The sequence below is a fragment of the Prenolepis imparis genome, unplaced genomic scaffold, assembly GCF_030444845.1.
Source record: "Prenolepis imparis isolate NDT839.2.m4 unplaced genomic scaffold, iyPreImpa1.0 SCAF_1, whole genome shotgun sequence".
Lineage (NCBI taxonomy): Eukaryota > Metazoa > Arthropoda > Insecta > Hymenoptera > Formicidae > Prenolepis > Prenolepis imparis.
In genome coordinates, this window is record NW_028141159.1 from 24,150,020 (window position 1) to 24,162,738 (window position 12,719).

Genomic DNA, 12,719 nt, shown 5'->3' on the forward strand with positions numbered 1-12,719 from the left:
ACATATTTAATTAAAAATTACCCGATTTATGTCGTGTTTGATATCATTTTAATCGTAAAAATGTCATTAATTTATTAAAATTACTTTTAAACTGATATAATGTAAAATAAAAGTTTTAAGTTTTTATTTATAAGCTGTTTATATTCATGAATAGATGGGGAAAGCCGATTGTAAGCGACTTCGGAACTCTTTGATATATGATAGGTCTTCTCGCGCTCGCTCTTCGTTGACGGTCTCGCTCTTGTTTTCGCAGGAAGACGCGATTTTCGAATCAGTTTATCTTTCTGAGCTGTTCTAGCACGTCGAGAAGAGAAACATCTTATGAAATAAAAACTATAACTTTTATTTTACATTTTATTCGTTCGAAAATAATTTTAATGAATTGATGAGATTTTTCTAATTAGAATGACACCAAACATGACATAAATTGGACGAATTTTATTAAAAATGTAATTAAAATTTTAATTACTAACTAATGAAAAATTATCCGATTTATGTCGTGTTTGGTGTCATTTTAATCGCTAAAATTTTATTAATCCATTAAAATTATTTTCAAACCGATAAAATGCAAATTAAAAGTTTTAATTTTTATGTACAAGATGTTTTCAATCGTGATTATTGTAGATAAGGAAAGATTCCCGATGTCGTCGAAGCGAGAGCGAGAACGAATAAAGAACAAGCGAGATGACGTCATCAAAGAGTTCCGAAATCTCTCTCGCGAGGTTCCCTTTAAATATAATCTTTCATATCATATGTCATGTTACTATGGAAAATAAAATTTTTGTATTTCGCATTTTATCGAGTTGAAAATAATTTTAATGGATTATTGAGATTTTTGCGATTAAAATGACACCAAACACGCCAAAAATCGGTAATTTTTAATTATATATATGTAATCAAAATTTTAATCACTTATTTAATTAAAAATTACCGATTTATGTCATGTTTGGTGTCATTTTAATCGCAAAAACCTCATTAATTCATAAAAATAATTTTCAACTCGATAAAATAAATACAAAAATTGTATTTTCTATAGTAACATGACATATGATATGAAAGATTATATTTAAAGGGAATCTCGCGAGAGAGACTTCGGAACTCTTTGATGATACGTCATCTCGCTTGTTCTTTATTCGTTCTCGCTCTCGCTTCGACGACATCGGGAATCTTTCCTTATCTACAATAATCATGATTGTAAACATCTTATACATAAAAACTAAAACTTTAATTTGCATTTTATCGGTTTGAAAATAATTTTAATGGATTAATGAAATTTTAGTGATTAAAATGACACCGCAAACACGACATAAATCGGATAATTTTTAGTTAAAATATGCAATTTTAATTACTTGTCTAATAAAAAATTATCTGATTTATGTTGTGATTGGTGTCATTTTAATCGTAAAAAATCTTATTAATCTAATAAAATTACATTCAAAAATATAAAATAAAAATAAAAAATGCAAAAAAGCCGCATTTGTCACATAAATAAAACAATAAGTTAGAAAAGTAAAATAAAAAATAATAAGCCTCGAGAGAGATTCAATGCTTGCATACAAGAGAAAAAAGAAGAAAGGAAGAGTGAAGGAGAGAGGAGAGAAAGAGAGAAAGAGAGAGAGAAATTATACACACTGCTCTTCGACGCACTGATGTTTCGAAATTTGCCAAATATTATAACGGAGGATTCTTGAAATATTATACTAGAATTCTTCAAAAATTGAAAAAAAAGCATTTTTTATTTTTTATGTATAATATTTTTATTCAAAGTAGTAGTTTTTTTAAAAAAAAGATATATTGTATATACACATACATGTGTGTGTATATATCTATATATATATTATTAATATCTCATATGTACTCGATATAATATATTTTTTTCGAATAATTGCATTTCGCGTGTTATCATATTATCTCTTATTTTCAATTACTGTTTCTCACTGCGACCCCAATATTACTGAGATGGCGCTAGCGCGCAGCAATCTTTTTCGAGCGACACAAACTCCCGTAAGACCATCGGTCTTTAATAGTATCTCGTCGGTGCCGGAGCTCACCGCATATATGGTTTAAGGGTCGGCAGGCGACCCAGGCAAACTCCGAATTGATGTTGGAGACCTCGCGCGGTGACAACGCGAAACTCCGGTTTCAGTGTTACCAACGTTGAAAAACCAATTTCAGGTTCTATGTAGTGGTGTATATCCGTACACGTACACACTATTGCATTGCTCACGCGGACGCACGGTAGAGAGACAAGGATCGATAATCACGTTATCCTTGTTCCTCTACCGTGCTAATCACGTGACATGCTACACGCGAGATACGGCCTGAAAATGCTTTCTGGCCTTCCATAGCAGAAGGCAGGAATATAGCAAGGCTAATAAGCACCCACTTTTTGTAAATTTTATATATGCTTATGCACATATGTGCGTATATATAACAAATAGTATCAAAAATTTATATATATGTCTCCAAATTGTACAATGATAAATAATAATGATAAAATAATAATTCGCAGAGTGAACTAATATACAACATGTAAGACATGGGCGCTTATTAGACTTGGCAATTTATTGCTTTTTCACTTCTACTTTTTTATCGATATTTTATGTATCGTCAGCGCGATAGAGAGACAAGGAGAGAACGAGTATTAATTCTTGTCTAACATGTAGTGGCAATTGTAGATTTATAGGCTAACAAATATGTATTACTTAATTACTTTTTGATTATATTGATGTTACTGTATAAGAATACTTGCTCCATATAAATCGTGATGTAAAGAACATACGAGTAACATATTATAAATAGCTCAATGCAAGGTGTTTGGTCTGTCACCCTGAAGACTCAAGTTCAAGTCTATCAATATGATTTTTTTAAATAATATATTAGAATATATAAAAATTATTTTAAAAAATATATTTTTAAAGGCGATTAACTTTAAGAATTTTTAAATATTGAAAAGATCAATTATTTACAACTATCATATACATAAAAATGCAAAATAATTCCGTGAATAAATTAATGTATCCTGTAATAAATCAATAATTAATATATATATATATATCAGGGACCCGGACCAAAACCGATAACCGTTCCATAACCGTTTTTTTAGTAGAACAGAAACCGTAAACCGTATTGAAATTCTGATAAATTTATAACACCGGAACCATAACCGGACCGTTAAATTATTTTCGGTTTACGGTTCTTTTCGGTATTTTTTTCTGTTTTTGCGCAAATGACGGAAGTGTCATGATAACTGTCTCCTCGAAGTGCAATATTATACAATTATAATTATAAGAGTATTTTTGTGTCGCCAGTGAAGAATAAAATTAAGCAATTATTGTAAACGACCCAACTGGCTTAATTGATCTTTATTAATTCGATATCATATATAAATATACAGACTACGTTTCGACCTTTGGTTCAGGTCCTTATCAAGTCTAAAATTAAAGGATAATACTATATAGAAGGAATCATTTTATAAAAGCATAGCGCAAACCAAGTTGAAAACAACAATTATTATAAAGTAAATGATTAAAACATACCTTACTTAAATTTTTTTTCTTTTTTCAACATGTTATAATTCTCTCTGTACTAAACGTTTCGTATAGATGGTAAAAAACGAACTAAGTTAGACATCCTTTATTATTCTATCACATATAGGGTTTAAATTCTCTGTGTCTTTATGTAGGTTAATCGTGTTGTTAAATTTTTTTATATAAAACATTTCAGCTATCTCTCTTTTCCTAGTATGTGTTTCACGATGTAAAATATTAAAGGTTGTCCATTTAAAGTCATGTAAATATTCATTTCTATGTTTGCTTATAACGCTTTGGTTACATCATTAACAACTTACAATTAGTCGATCACGCTATTTTGTTATCTGATGAACATTCCATAATAAGAACTTACATATTGTTAAGGGAATCTTGTCTAATAATTGCTAAAGCAAACATAGAAATGAATATTTACATGACTTTAAATGGACAACCTTTAATATTTTACATCGTGAAACACATACTAGGAAAAGAGAGATAGCTGAAATGTTTTATATAAAAAAATTTAACAACACGATTAACCTACATAAAGACACAGAGAATTTAAACCCTATTTATGATAGAATAATAAAGGAAGTCTAACTTAGTTCGTTTTTTACCATCTATACGAAACGTTTAGTACAGATGAGAGAATTGTAACATGTTGAAAAAAGAAAAAAATTTTAAGTAAGGTATGTTTTAATCATTTACTTTATAATAATTGTTGTTTTCAACTTGGTTTGCGCTATGCTTTTATAAAATGATTCCTTCTATATAATATTATCCTTTAATTTTAGACTTGATAAGGACCTGAACCAAAGGTCGAAACGTAGTCTGTATATTTATATATGATATCGAATTAAGAAAGATCAATTAAGCCAGTTGGGTCGTTTACAATAATTGCTTAATTATAATTATTTTTTAAATGTTCTGAAACGTGTATGTATTATCGCAATAATGATAGCTGTGAAGATATTATATTTTCTGTTTTATATATATATATATATATATATATATATTAATAATAACTATAATTAATATTATATAACTATATATATATTATAAATAACTATAATTAATAATAATTTTTTAAAGTAATATAATTTATATATACTTTATATATATACCTATATATATATATATATATATATAGGTATATATATAAAGTATATATAAATTATATTACTTTAAAAAATTATTATTAATTTTTATGACATATGAAAATATATTTATACGAGTATATGTATCTATATTATATATACCTATATCTAAATATATTTTTATGTATAATATGAAGTGTTGTTTATTTATGTCATAAAAATTAATAATAATTTTTTAAAGTAATATAATTTAGAAATTAATTTAATTAGAAAAACAAAAAGTAAAAATTTTTAAAAACCGGAACCGTAAAAATCATAATTTAAACGGTTTCGGTTTTTTTATTTATCAAAAAACCGAAACTGGAACCGGAACAGTTATTCAATATTTTATTAAACCGTAACCGAAACCGAACCCTAATTTTGTTTCGGTCCGGATCCCTGATATATATATATATATATATATATATATATATATATATATTGATTACTGATTTAGAGAGATAGATTTATTACTGGATTAATTTATTTACCGAATTTTTTGCATTTATATATACAATGTGTTTGTAGTTGTAAAATTATTGAAATATTTTCAATATTTAAAAATTCTTAAGTATCGCCTTTAAAAATATATATTTTTAATAATTTCTATATATTCCAATAATAATAAATATAAAAAAATATATATATATACCGATAGACTTGAACTCGAGTTTTCAGGGTGATAGACCGAACACCTTGCATTGAGCTATTTATATGTTATTTATAAGTTCTTTATATTATTCTTTATGCAGCTGATATTTTTATACAGTAACATCAATAAGAAATCAAGATAACACATACTTGTCAATCACATATATCGTATACCCAGATAGCAAGTTGCCGATCAATTTACTTGAAATTGCTTTGATTAAGTTGTTTTCAATATTGAGGAAAGCGGCTTCCGATTTTATCTATTAAATTGTCGATTGTTATTGCTATCGACAATTGTGAGCAACTTGAGAGCAACAATTGCTTTCTTAATAAAAAGTTATTGGAAATCACAGAGCAACATGACGAAAACAATTTCCACCTAAAATTTTAACAACTAGTGTAGGCAACTATTGTTCGTATGCCTTTATGTTAACCTAAACGAAATTCTATTATCTCGATGATAGCAACATAATGACAACTGAATGAAAACTTGTGTCAAGCAACGATTTTCTTTCTTATGCCAAGGAACGCTTGGCTAACTGGGTATATATATATATATATATATATATATATATATATATACATATATATATAAACTTATAAATATTTTAAATATTCTTTCTAAATTATACATATAATAATCCTTAAAAAAAATATATATTTTAATATTTAATAAATCATTATTCTATAATTTGAGATACATAATATATGCGAGATACGGCATACAATAAGATACAATTATTGGAAGATATTGTTAGGAGCAAGATCTAAGATATCGTTATCCTCGTTTTACATATACAGAGAAACAAAGGTAATACGATAGCCGGTTCTTGTTGACATTATCTTTCAATAATCGCATCCGTGTGCTCAACATATTAGTATTTGTGCCTACATGGACGCTACTACATACGCGATGCAAGAGAGACAAAGACAGAACGATTATCTCTCTCCTTGTCAAGCTGTCAGTATGTTACCACGAAAATTTCCCCAGTTCCTTAGATCTAGTAAGAATCGTATCGTCCAGATTTCTCATCAAATAAGTGACATAGCTTCGTGATTTTTTTTTTAATATATTCTTTATATAATAATGCAATCAGCTAAAGAGCCCGATTTTGCATTTTTGCTCTTAAAAATTTATAATAAATTAAATACGGACTCGCGGCTAACCCAACCTTACCCGTTGCTAACTGCACATTTCCCCAAGTTTATTAAAAAATTTTATTTTCACCTTTTTTTAATAAAATAGCTCTTTAGCTGATTACAGTCGAGCTTACTGATTAAGAATATCGTAAATTTAATGAGATTCATTCAGTATTTTGGCTAAAATCTGGATTATACGAATCCGTAATTCCCGGCCGGCCGACAGGCGTCTCCACCGTGTCGCCTGCCGACCCTTAACGTCCCGTCATTTTCGCGAAACCATATTTTTGCGCGCTACTGTTTTTCCTGCGCCGATACTTAAAATTTAAGGATAATTAATGATTTTCCTCTTTACATATAATTGTTTAGACTAAAATCAAGCATTTATATTATTACTAACCATACCAAATCTAGGGTCTCCAGTTATCTAGTTCTAACTAGCCACTACCAGGAACTAGCGATCCGACCAATCAAACGTCATCCGAGACCCCTGAACGTATACTTCAACTAACCAGTTGTTAATATATGAAACTAACCCTTAGCAATAAGAATATATTTTAATCATGACTAACCCACCTATATATGAATATTCAATATCAATTAAACAATATAATAATATTATTTATGGAATCAGAAACATAATAACTTGTCGAACTTTACTTAACAAATTAAGACTTATAGTAATAAGTTTTAGAAGTATTTTTAATCACTGACAGAATTATTATGAGGAAGGTTCCATAATTCCTTATCTTGCGATGCATTGTAATGACAAGCCTGCGACAAGCATTCGATGAATTACTAAAAGTGTTCAAACACTTAATATTTTAAGATTTCATCCGCAATTATATTTACGAAGCCTTATTTCAGTCATTAAATGATTTCGATAACGAACCCAAGATCATTAAGATTTATTGAGTAAATTATTAAATGAAGAGACTTATAAATAAGGCCCAAGTAGATATAATTAAAGAGAATATTTTATTATAGAATTAAGTCAAAACGAGAACAAGAAATTCTCGATATTACGTTATGGAATCATAATTCTATAATTTAGAAATAACTTAATCCCTATTGCATTAAACTCAAGTTTTATTATAAATTATCAATCATTAAGAATTCTAATTAATAACATAAAATAAATTATATAAGAAATGATTCCATAAACGTATAAATGAATATTTGGCGAACTACAAGAAACTTTAACATGTATCTATGCGCAGATCCCTCTAAAATCAGCTCACAAATCAGCAAGTAATTAAGTGCCGATCGTAGGTGACAAGCTTCCGTCCGTTATCTCCCTCGCGTTATCGGATGCTAGCATTCAAACCGCAAACGAATAATAAATTAGACACTTCTTGGAATCGTCGCTCCTCATCTCAAGCTCACCACCGAACTTCGATATCTGGTCCAGATTATCTAAAACTCGTAAATTGATAGTTGACACCTAGAGCGCTCGCTCCTGCGGTCACCGTATCGTGACCTCTTAGTACAATTTATTGTGACATATTCCAAGAAAACGTCTTTCTTAGAAATCCCCACCAAAAGGGAACTGCACACGACACTCAGATTTTTCTCGATTTGATGAGTATATAAACCCTTAATTCTTAACTTCATTACGGCATACCATCATTAGCATCTCACCGTAACACTACGGCATCTCATTATCGAGATCCCACCGTAGCTCTACAGCACATCATTTCTGTAGCCTTACGATACTCTGTATAAAGTCACGCGTTTGCCGTCAACTGTGTTGACATACCCGATTTGTTAGTCGCGCATAGAATAATAAAGTAAAAGTTGAATAAAGAACTCTTGTGCTTTAAACTCGAGTACGTTGATTTTGCCAAAACATCCCGCGCCCGAGGTCCTAGAGAAGGGAAAAAGGCGAACGAGCGTATAACGACCCACTGCCTGAAGTTCACAGTCTATCACAAGGTAAGTACTTATAATTACCCAGACTATTAAATACGCCGCTTTACGCGAATTCCAATTCTAAGCTGCGCTAGACTGACAATTCTCTTTCAATCATTATTTTCTCCTAAAATTAAATAAACGAAATCCACTGTTACGCATTGCATGTAGCTAATAGTTTCCCATTGTCAGTCAATATTTATCAAATTAGAATCCAACTATCTTTCCATAATTTATTCAAGGTATCAATATCAGAAACTAGCAATATTAACGTGTAGAAACAGTACTTGATATCACTCGGACGTCGTCCAATCCACACTTTACCTCTAGCCGTTGGACGTACCTTTCGTAAGTCCATACGACTCTCTACCATTTCCTCAGCATTCCGTCGTTGTCGAGCACCCAGCGATAGTGCCTGGTGACAAAGCTCCCCTCAACACCCTGCGTTATTTCCATCGTCGACGATAGGCATCCTTCGTATGCCCGAAGACATTCTCCTTAACCATCGACCTTCCTTTTGAATTTGTATTTAAGATCAAATGAATAGACGTATCGAATATTGATATCTCACTTCCTCAAGCTCACCCTTCATGTTATCTCACGATAGTTCTTATCTAACTCATTATAAGTCCTTCATTCCGACCATATAACCCCTTGTAGATGAGCAACCCGAGAGACAGAAAAGCACGTCGGAAAAGGAAGAATCATCGAGCCGGCTTGAAAACTCGCGAAGCCCGCGTTATATCGACTTTACGCTGGCTTAAGCGTAAAGCACTTAAAAATAAGCCTCGTGTCAAATCGTGCGAAATAGTATCATTTTCTCCCGATACATTGCGTCGCTTAAAGACTTCATCTTCTCAACCTAATACCTCAGGAAGCTTAACTACCGAACACAAAACAACGCCTGTAATAAACCTACCGTCAGGCTTATTGTTAGATTCATACTCCCCTGAATTAATATTATTCTCTGAATGGTGTCAGAACATACGTTATCTAAAGGAAAATTACATTGCAGATAACCATCAAAAAGAATCTCAAACTAACGATTTAATCTCTCAACTAAAAGCTCAACTCCCTGAAAATTCTTTAGAAATAGATGAGTATGACAATTATCTAAATTATTGATATATGTACACTTAATTATATGTGCATTAAATATATTATTCTCATCATTGCCTCAACAATTAATTCAAATGCTACCTAGATCTACTGAATTAGACGTTCAAGGATTAACAAACGACGACGCAAATTCAATTATAAATATAATTATCGGGTTACTAACTGACGTTTTAGAAGGAACTATTGATATCGATCAGCTTATAGTCTGCTTAGATAATCTTCATATCCCTGGTGCTCAAATAACCGTCGAATTCACAGACGATTAAATAAATATCAAATTCATTTTATTAATTAGCCCCTGAATTATTATTATCTAGATGAATAAACAACTTCAAGGCTTAATTTGCAATACGATTTACCAATTAATAGTCAATTTGATCTATGAATATTTGAATGGTAAAATAACCTTCGATCAAGTTATAACTATTTTAAACGACATCGAAGATATCGCTAAGAGATTCGATACTCCCAACTAGTAACTAATACCCCCACTCCTGTGACCTACAACATTCCCTAGATCCGTAACTTCGGTCCTAGCTCTCGGCGTCCTAGAGGTATAGCCGGTGTAAGCAGGTTGCCTCACAAAAATAGAGAGCGCCCGTTTTCTCACTAGCCTAGGCATAGAGAGAGAAGGAAGATCACCCAGACGTGACACAACGCGATTGGTTAAATCCTTAAATTTACGGTTACGGAAAAAATTTACGGCCTCTATAATCCAGCCTTTAGCTTTAACTCATCGTTACTAATATTTTAAAAAGTAACTCGTTATACCGCGTTACCGTCATTTCAAACGTAACGAGTCGTTACAATTTCCGTTACTTTTTTTTTTTATAATTCGGATGTATGTTAGGTTGTTCCATATAAAATGTCCAATTTTGCAATGTAAACTTTTTAAAACTTTTTTGTCAATAAAAATTTTTATATATTTGTATATGTTTTAATATATATCATTTTTAAAATTCAAAATTTGCTTTTTTATATCTAATTTTATTCTTTGATTTAATATTAGTTTCGAATGTATTTTTTTCAACAGTTTTTTTAGTATGAATAAACGTGATTTTCGCGTGCTTTTTTTGTATGAGTAGAAAAATAGCCATAATGTTGCAGTAGCCGCTCGAAATATTAACGCTGCATTCGGCGAGAACTCTGTCAACGAACGCACCAGTATAAAAAATTTAAATGTGAAGAAAAGCCTCATCATAAATGACGATCGTGGACCTGAAACTATCGTTGATGGCATTAAAGGTTGAGGCAAGCGGATCAACGTCAAACTGTTAGAAATGCGTAGAACGGGATTCTTACTTTGATTAATATAAAGTTATGTCTGAAAAATATTGTTTCTTTAAATTTTTTATTAAAAATATTTTTTAATGAAACATTTATTTTTTAATAAAAAGAAACATAATATTTTTCAAACTACTTATTACTTCCCAACCCTGATAAAATATATTTAAAAATATATATAAAATATATATATACATATAATAATATATTAAATATTTATAATAATATATCTAAATATACATTAATATATAATGTAGCTTTTGAAATATTTTTGCAGATAAATTATCTCGATTACAGTACGGACGCTACTTTGAAGGAATTACGCGAGAAACGCGATTACACATATGAAGATGAAATAGAGTAACACTCCAAAGAGTGTTTACCAAATTATGAAGAAAAGGTATAAGAAAAATATATTATCTCTAATTCTAGATTCGATTGCTATTACGGTAGCAGATTTATCGATTATACCTATTATAATTAATTTAATTATTTATAATGATTACATTAACTAATAAAATTCAAACTTTAGACTTTGAAAAAATAGCCACTGTTCAAAATTAATGTAAAAATATATATATATATTGATTAAAAATATATAAATTTTTATATTTCGTCATTTCTCACACAATCATATAAGTTTGCTTAATACCAGATCAAAGGATTTGAAGTATCTTCTCTTTGAGAATCTTGTATTAATGTTACATGAGCTTCCATAAAATTATATCTCTTATATCTTATAGTATATATATATGTATATATTTTTCGTAATGTATCTGAAATATTAAATATATATATGTTGCATTGTACAACAAACATGATAATCTGTAAATATAATTAACTATATGTAAAATATCACTTGCAATATATTACGTATAAATAAAGAAAAAATTTGCAGTTTTAATTTTTGCACATTTATTCTTCTTTTCATTGTTAATGTTTACATATATTCACACAAAGATTTATTTATAACATTTATTTTTCTTTCCACACATTGTTAGTGTCTATATATTCACACAAAGATTTATTCATATAAATACTGTTTTAAGTACCAGCTTTCAGTTCTAAAGTAACAAAAATTTTAATTTATATAATTATTCATCCAAATTTAAATATACAGTTGTTTTTTGACACATCCAATCGTTAAGTATAGCACTTTGTAACAAAATATCATGACAGAAACAATTATCTTGTATTTTAACGAGAAATAAAGTATATAATGTCTATTATTTTTAATCAATTTGTTCAATTATAAAATAAATCATTATCAAATCATAAAAAGAAATTTTTGAAAAGTGCCACAGATATTGCAGTAGTACTGTAACATAGAATTAATTTTAATAATATAGAATTTCTTTTAATTCATTAATAATAAGTTTAAATATCACTGTGAAAAGCTTGTCAAACAATGACGACATTAATGAAAAGTATTGTTATAATCGTAAAGTTGCAACTTTTTAAAAGAATTAGCGCATTAGTTTTTACCTTCATGAAAATTTTTCTTCTGTAATTAGTTACAATAGAAAAGAAGAAAATATTAAACATGTGTGTGAAATTACGTAAATGCAAGTCATATTTATTTGATATTATAGAAAAAAAGAGCATTAAGAATTATTATAATTATAATAGAAAATGCATTCTCATTACTTTTCTTATTAATGCCATCAGGTTATGCACATATATCTTACAAATATTTTACAAATTCTTCTTTCTGTCACAAAAAATATTTGTCAATAATTTTGAGGCTTATTGTTTAGTACAAATTATTTCAAAATTACAGATGTTTAAGTCATTTTAAAATTATAGATAATCATTAATATAAAAGCATTTTTTCTCCATCTAGGAGTAGGTATACATACATACATATACATATATATATATATATATATATATATATATATATATATATATATACATATACATATACGATATTTCTACACATTTA